At 43.1% G+C, this 8,645-nt stretch overlaps 1 protein-coding gene across 1 annotated transcript in view; it reads right to left on the bottom strand.

Moving 5' to 3' along the window:
• Positions 1–8,645, bottom strand: part of lcor (ligand dependent nuclear receptor corepressor) — a 66,877-nt gene that overhangs the window by 31,979 nt on the left and 26,253 nt on the right. The gene's annotated exons all lie outside the window — the stretch shown is intronic.

The following is an 8,645-nucleotide window of genomic DNA, read 5'->3' as shown; positions in this document are numbered from 1 at the left end:
CCTCTTCCATTAAATAGAAATGGAGGCAGACGGAGAGAAACGGAGACAAAGACATGTTTGTGTGTGTTAATGAGTGTGTGAGAGCAGTTTGAGGGAAGGTTCAAGATGCACACACATACACGCACATGCACAATGCACGTAGTTCAAGTGTCGTTCATCTGTACCAGTGTAGCGGGCATGCACGTGAGGCCAAATACTCTGATTGCAGGAATAAGCCACAGCCTTCATGGAAATGTGTTTCTCTGTTAGAAAGTCATTACAGCCGACCTCAGCAGCACCACTTCAGCTCAGGGAGGAGGTCAGAGGTCTGTGTCGGTGCAATAACTAGTGATGGAGGAAGTCAGCTTGGTTATAAACATTTTTTGTTATATTGCCGTCACATCTGCAGGGACTCTTCCAGCCCATTAAAGGGAAGAGGAGGAGGATATTTTTAGTTTTTTTGGCACTGGCATTTGAAACAGTGACTACTACAGCAGGTGAAAGTGCTGACCTTTAATTTTCTGTGCATCCATGTCAGCTTGTGAATCACGGTCATTTTTTATACACAACCCAGTTTCAGTGGACCAGACGTAGTGGTCAAACAGAAACTCATCACATTTATTTCTTGACGTTTGCTCCTTTGTGCTCAGCGACTGTGTGAAGTCTCTCAGCCACAGACATCAGCAGACGCCTGCACTGCAAGTCTCAAGTCTCTTATGTGATCACTCTGATTGAGGACGTTCCAAGACTCTTATATTTGCTTTGAGGAGCGAACATCAAGGAGCGAGGAGGCTGCTGGGGGAGCCATGAGCGAGGATACGTGAGAGCGTCCTTCATGGAAGTGTTTTGTGGACTGACACGGCCTTTTATCAGTAATGAGATGGTGACCGATGCCGAACACATCAGAGGAACGGGTTTCTCGATTCCTCTCTCCACACGTCTTATGTGGATGGGACTAAGACAAAAGGAAAGGATGCAAGTGAGGGCAGTGTTGGTGCCTGTAGGAGACATGGGATGTATCCTTGGTATCTGATCCTGCCATATTTAGTTATGAGCTGTTGAGGTGGATCCCACAGACAACGATGACACACCAGCTAAAAGTTTGTTTTCATGTTGTGGGGCCCCTGCACATGTGCACTGGTGTCTTGCCTGCTGCCTTCGCCCACATGCTCCCATTAGGCCCATAGGTTTTACATTAAAAATTCATAGTACACAGAGTGATAACTGACCTGGTTAGCAGTTTGAGGTGTCCCTTTTACCACTGTGGCCTACGGACAAAATGCTTTTCAGCCCACAGGGGGATTTTTCACTGCAGTAGAGCCAACTGGGAGAAATCAGCTGATGGACCGAGTGGCAGCAGGTCTCTTAAAAAACATCCACGGTTTGGGGGGCTTTTTGCCTTCAGTTTGATCCTCAGCATTAAAACACATGACTGAGGTCATGTGACTGAAAACATTCAAGTTCTTGACCTTTATTTGTACCATCACTGCTACAGCATCCTAATACTGTAGGTCTATGTGCAAACAGGGCCACAAAGTCAAATACAAATCAAATAATATGGATATAAATGCCCTCAAGGACCAAATGAAAGTCATCATAACTAGTTTGTTTTTCCAGTTACATTTCATTCATTTGCAATTCATTTTTTGTCAAAAAGAATTTACATTCCCCCCCATATGCAATATGCTGCTGGGGTGGAATGAACTTAAAAAAACTAAGACAAAACAAGCACAGAAGATTTTTCTAGACTGTAGCTGCAGCAAACAAACAACCTAGTGGTCACATTTAAGTTGGCACGATACTGACAAAAAACACTGAGGATGACGAAAGCAAACAGCTTGTTGCTTTACCTGTCAACACAGTCTGGCAGCACACCTGTACCGTCTGCTCTGACGAGCAATCTACTTCAGTCTGTTTGTTTTCAACGTGTGTGTGAGTGAAGTCTCTCATTACTAATCCTGTAGTGATTTGGCCCAACGACCACAGACGGATTCAGTTGTTATTCCAGCAGAATCGATCATGTGGGGAAATACTGACCCTGAGTAGGTGCACAATGGGCAAAATGCTGCTGCAGCCGACTCATTGAAACAAGAAGCTGTACTGTAATTTTGGTGATTTACACTGCCCAAAGAGTTAACTGGCTGCAGATTACACCTGTTCAATTCCTTTCTCTTTTCTCATTTAATCAGGAAATAGAAAAGCACACTCCTACAAAGGCAGCGGCTTGGACGCCCAAAGAGAGAAACATCAAACCATTTCAAAAGTTTCAGTGTGTCCTTCTCTCCAGCTGCCAAAATGCACAGAAACCCAGCTCCTCTTCATCTCAGCATTGATTAGGGCTGCAGCACAAGAAATCTGGTCTAAAAGTCAAAGCCACACTGGCCCCGTGTTATCTGGGCCACGAGAGAAGGTGGTTCACATTTAAAGGGACAGTCAGTGTCAAATGCAACTCCAGCAGCGACCAACGAAAGGTAGAGGGTGTTAGGCTGAAGCTGTGACTGGACAGACCAGAGCAAGGATGTGATTGGACAGATGAGATGCCAGCTGAAAGTCTCCTGCCACACAGACAGAAAGTTTCAGAAATGTAGGTCAGCACCGTAACACACTGGGCCTAAAAGCATTCACACATGACACAGGAGACACACACACACACACACACACATTATGGCATCATTCTGTCATGTGTTATCCAAACACACAGTTTCTGAAACCTCCACCGGGTCGTTTCGTTCACTTCATGGAGTGCAAGCAGCATCACATGAACTTAAAGAGACTCACACGGGTACAAAAACACAAGAGTACATACATGGACAGACTCAGACGTGCAAAACAAAGGTTTTCTAACCCGGAGACAAACGGTCACAGACAGCTGCTGTGTAATGTGAAGAGAAGACAATGGTGGTGGCGGCAGTTTTCAGCCACAGCTCAAGAATACAACTACACACCTACAAGGAAATCCCAGTGCTGTTTCACTACTGTTTGTTAAGAGCAGCTCAAAAACCCATTCAGGGGATACTTGCCAAATCAAAGTGCACACACAAACACATTCATCCTTCCATTTCCGACAGCTGTGGAAAGGAACTCAACACTGAAGGAAGAGGAGCAATTAATCAGTGAACAGGGAAACAGAGACACTGCACAGAGGAAGAAAGAACCTGCATCCGGCGTTCCTGTGACCACTGGACCTGAGCTATATATAGTGCTGCATGAGCATTAATAATTTAGCATGACCAAGGCCCTTAGAACAAGAACAATCAATACCTAATTAACCCTAACAGCAGTCTGGGCTTAAGGAAACAGGAAGTGAGACAACATGCAGAGGAGGGCTGGGCAGACTCAGACTAAACGCCTCAGAGCTGACAACGTCTGTGGCCAAGGCATCTTTGTCCTCACACCTCTCAGCTTTATCTCCAAAATCACACAGCTGGTAGCGGAGTGAAAGCACCGGAACCCTTCTAGTTCGTTTAGATGCAGAGACATAAGGAGGACTACTACACGTCGCCTTGGCATGAGGGCATCAGGTCTTAAAGACTGCCCTACAGAGCTGCATGGATGTGACTGGATGTTACTGGTCAGCTGATGAATGAGTCACTGATTATGATGCACAAACCGTTGTAACCTGGTCAGTGGATGAAGGCACAACATGCCCTGAACCCAGTCCTGTACACAACCTGTTTATGTGCAGCATTCTGAAAACGTTACAACAAGCCTCAGATTTTTCAATGCATAGATGAAATGGGTTTCCTGTAAGCAATACATTACGCTATCCAAAGGCCTGGGACATGCACGTGTGAAGCCGGATGTCATTCCACGTCCTGTACCCATACTGTACCATTGTTTTGGTAAGAAGCAGAAAAGTGTGAGATCCACACAGCGTTGCTGAGCAGCAGCAGTGTCCTCAATGCCTATCCAGAACTCAGGGTCCATGTAGTGTGAGGCAATAAGCAGAGTGACAGTGAAGGTTAATCTCATGACTGATCATCATTTTGTCTGCTTACATTCTCTGTATGGTTGTTATTAGGTCGGCCATTTTGACAAAACAGCCAGAGAAGCACGAACAGCCCTGATATTTGTTGTTTACACAAAAGAAAACAAATGGAGCTTTAGACAAGTTTACCGCTGTCGGCAATATATCCAGCCTTCTGGATGACGCAGTTTTATTCTTTAAAAAGGTTCCTTATGGAAACATACAAATGTAATGATATTCAGCAGAGGATTAGTGGTAGTCATGATAGTTGTCACCTGACTCGTAGGCTTTCCTGTCATCCCCGTGATTGGATCTAATCACGACACACACCAGCTCAGCCTCTACTCACATCAAGGGCCATGCTGTACGTTTTCACTTGGGTTTTCGTCTCAACACCGTGAGACTCAATCTAAACCCGATTCTGTGAACACATGGATGCGGGTTTAAGGATTCTAAACAGTGAGAAAACATATTTCTAATGAACTTCTGCCACATGGATCACACACACTGCTGCCTGCCACTGTGTTTCTATGCAGACTCAGACCTCGGTGCAGATTTAGACTATTCTAAATATGCTTTTTAATATTATTAAAACATGCAGTAAAAGTTTCTGCCAATAAAAACCAAACTAAATAAGCCAAAATAATAACTTTTGTTTAATTAGTCTGAAGGAACTGAAGCAACAGTATCAGTAATGAATTTTAATCAATGGTGATTTGCCTTATCTTATTTTCCACATGCACAATTCTTAAAAAAGGCAATAAAAGCACAGAAACCGCTCCTAATTAAACCACTTTTAGATGGATTTTTGTTACCCAACTCCAAATTGTCAGGTGTGATGTAAACATCTGAAATGTTTGAGAGGTATAGAAAGCTCAAACTGAAGCTTCAGGGGGACTGTGGAGCCGTTTTTGTGTATCTGTGAGAACAAACAACAGTAGTAAGGTTGTTTACCAAAAGTCACAACCACTGGTGCAGCGTGTGCATGTCCTGGGGAATGAGGAGGAAAGTGAATGAACAAATATGTGCATGATTGAGCAGGGGTTTGGTAAAAACAAACTACACATATACATATAAACCAAACACACACAGCCTGAACGTGGCGTGTCGATTCAATCTGACGGCTTCTTGGGAAACCAAATCCCTAATCTTATCTCATCGCTTTCAAGTATCCGGTGATGAGCTCAAAGGAGGCTGGCGTCTATTTCTGTGACTAACATACCACACACACACACACACACACACACACACACACACACACTTGTAAAAGCAATCAGAATTGGGTGGCGTCTCATAAAAAGGAGAATCGACCCCAGAATCTACACCACACTTCAAACTGTGAATTTGAAGGGTTTACATTAAAATGGCCATAGCATGGAGTCAGTCACACCTTCAACATTTTAACAGGGTCGTGGCTCGGGGAGAAAACTCTGTGACTGGTTGAAGAATCAGCCCCTAACACGAAGCAGCAGCACAACGGGCGATTGCGAAGAATCGCTTTCCAGAACGTGTTCAAAGTGCGAATCTCAAGCAAAGCAGATGTGGGTCCCTGCTCCCCCACAATGCACTGGAGCAGGCTCAGATTATGGGTGTGGTGCTGCTCTAAATCGAAAGCTGCCCTTGTGCCCCTTTGTTTGCTCATTTCTGCAGCCAAGCAGACATCACAGCAGGAGGAAAGGGAAAAAATTCAGTCCAATTATTCGTCTAATTATCTAATTATTTCATTACGTGGTGGAGAGCAGGAAGGAGGACGAAAATGGTTTTGCCCTCTGCTTCGTTCCTGGAAATATGTTGAGGTATTACCTTTCTGCACAGGATCTGTTCTCCCTGTTCAAATTTTACTGCTGCTTGATTTATTTGACATCCAGTACAAACATACAACCCCCTCCTACTTGTGCTTCTAAGAAGGTGTGCAGAGAGGACGTGGAAACAACAGGAGAGAACAAAGCAAGACGAGGAGGAAGTGCACGCGTATGAAAGTGCTAACAAGTTTAAAACGACTGCAGGAGAGACGGGGGAGTCTGTGTGTTTGAGCAAATTAATGAGAAAGTTGGGGGTGTGTGTTGGTTTTCAGGTATTAAGGAATGTGAGTGGTAATCGGGGGTTTTGCCAATTAACTTTGGCTGCTGAAGTGAAAAACAAAAGGGGATTGATGAAGCAAGATGCCCGAGAACAAACTGGAATACACACTGGACTGGCACTAAACTGGGATGAACTGGAACCAGTTTGCCTTGACACACTGCGGTTTATTTCAGCTCTGGGATGTGTGTCGACTCTGTATTTGGACAAATAATAGCACTGAGATGCCTAACATTTGTGAACCTGTCACCTTCCAAGTAAACTGACGATTTAATCCGAATTAACTAACCCCACCAGAAAATGTCACAACATCTCATGCGATGACGCGTCTCTAGATGCTTCGGTCATGAGAATTTCAAAACTAAAAGAGTTACTGGTCAGTTTTATTGCCATAAAGAGATGCACATGAAGAGGTGGGAACTCAAGCACGATAAACTAACATAAACCTGCAATGTGATTAGGGTGTGCACAAAGTCGTTTGGGTTTTCACTGGTATAAAGCACATCCAAGTTCACCATGCTTATTTAAAAGATAAAGGGACTAGAAATCTGTTTAGACTCAAAAACTGGCAGGAACACAAACTACATTTACCAGCCTCGATTCCTCCACACGTCAGCGAGGGTTCGGGTAAGATTCAGACTGGATGGAACTAGTCACAAAAGCCAATATAACACTTTGTACATGGTGGTTGGTGATTAGGGATGTAACAATACCAAAAACCCACCATATGATATCTTCCACAATATTCAAAACTGAAGAAAAATATGAAAATATGGCCCTTACTAAATAAATCAACGGGTTTTTTTGTACTACATCATCGCTGTCGGGCAGAAACCTCACATCTCTAAAACCGCTACTTATCAGGAAATGGAAAAAAAACCAGTGTATTTAAAATAATTCTACATCACAGTGTCGCCATCATCACTGAAACGCTGCCACACAGCAGCTTTAAAAGTCGCCATTGGACCATCCGTTATGTCCGTTTACAATTCTGCAACCTTCACATAGTTATACTACGTACAAAATAACCATATGTGACATCCCCGTAGATACCGTCACAGTCCAATGAAGGTAACGAGAGTTTTTGTTTGTTTTTTTTACAGTAAATCACTGATGTGCAGCTTGTTGCCTCTCCCAAGCGACTTGGGCTTTATGTCCAAAGAGACCTTATGGATGAAAACAGCCTTTTTGAGATCAGAGGGACTGAAAGGAAACTGAAAATCAAGCAAAATCACATCCAGTCAAGGTGAACAGGTGTAATCAGTTCCACATTATGGTGACCACTCAGCAGTTAATTCAACTGATACGTTTAGCCAGAAATATTGCCAGGTTTGAATTAGATGCACAACTAATGATCATTTTCATTATCGGTAAAATGTTTGATTATATTCACGATAAATCAGTTACACAATGGAAAGGCAGAAAATTCCTATCAACATATATAAAATCCCAAGTGACTCGTTTTGTCAAACCAACACATTTTTACCATTATTAGTGCTCGACAAAAGATTTTCTGACTTTTTCCGTTGCTCACCGTTAGGGATCGCCACAGAATTATCCATCTCTATAGATCTGCATGTGTGATTTGGCCTGGGTTTTTATTTATTTTTGACAGCAAGTACCCTTCCTACTGCAGCCTGCCCGGTTCATCCAGCTCAGAACTGGCACTAGCAGCACACTGGCTTGTGCAACCCCAGTGATTAGGTGTGGTGCAACGGCCAAGAAGCCAGACCTGCCTGTCCACCACCAATGCAGCCGACAAAGGACTTCAGTTAACTGATTAGGATAAATCTTGACCATTTTTTTCAAGTTTGAATAATCACCAGCAGACTTCAACACTTTGATTCAGTTTGTCATGTTGTGTTTGGATTGAAAAGCATTTAATGTGCAAGTTCAGAGGCCTCACAGTTTCCAGAAAATCTTTACATCTGCGCTGTCAATAACGTTTTCAGGTTACACTTTTGTTAGAACTACTTATCACTCACACGTGGACTCAAACTCTGAACTCCTTTCTGTCACAACTCAGTCATATTCATGTCCTTGCCGTTTAGAGCCCTTTGTGATGAAATGTAATTAAATGTGAACAACTTGATTAAACAGGCATAGATCAATGTCCCGCTTCTGTTTACCGTGGCCTCCTGTTGGACCTCTGCACAAGTCGCAGTGCCACATGAGCTGTGTCAACACACAGCCTGAAGATTTCAAACATGATGAAAGCATGCACTATACTCTGCTGGAGCTGTTATTGTACTTGGTTTAAAGAAAGCAACTTGGCTTTTATGCATTTTTGAAGTACTTTCAGACCTTTGCTCTGAAACCGCTCTCATCCCTCCCTGACAAACACAAGTGTCTCATTTCAATGGCCAATACATGATCCTCCCCACATGACTGTATAGGTCTTCATTACGCTACAAGGTTACAGAGAAGGATGGGGCTAAAAAAAAAAAAAAAAAAAAAAAAAAAAAAACATTTTTTAAAAACAAAACAGGAAATGAACAAATCAGAGATTCAACAATAAACCGAGAAATGAATTAGAGTTTTGCGATGCCTGGAGAACCAGTTTCCTTATCGACCTCACTCCAAATTCTTTTCACAGAGGAACAAATCATTCACAGCAGGA

This window comes from Monopterus albus, unplaced genomic scaffold (genome assembly GCF_001952655.1).
Source record: "Monopterus albus unplaced genomic scaffold, M_albus_1.0 scaffold424.1, whole genome shotgun sequence".
NCBI lineage: Eukaryota > Metazoa > Chordata > Actinopteri > Synbranchiformes > Synbranchidae > Monopterus > Monopterus albus.
The sequence above is the reverse complement of the archived record's forward strand: the minus strand, read 5'-3'. Positions and strand labels throughout refer to the sequence as shown.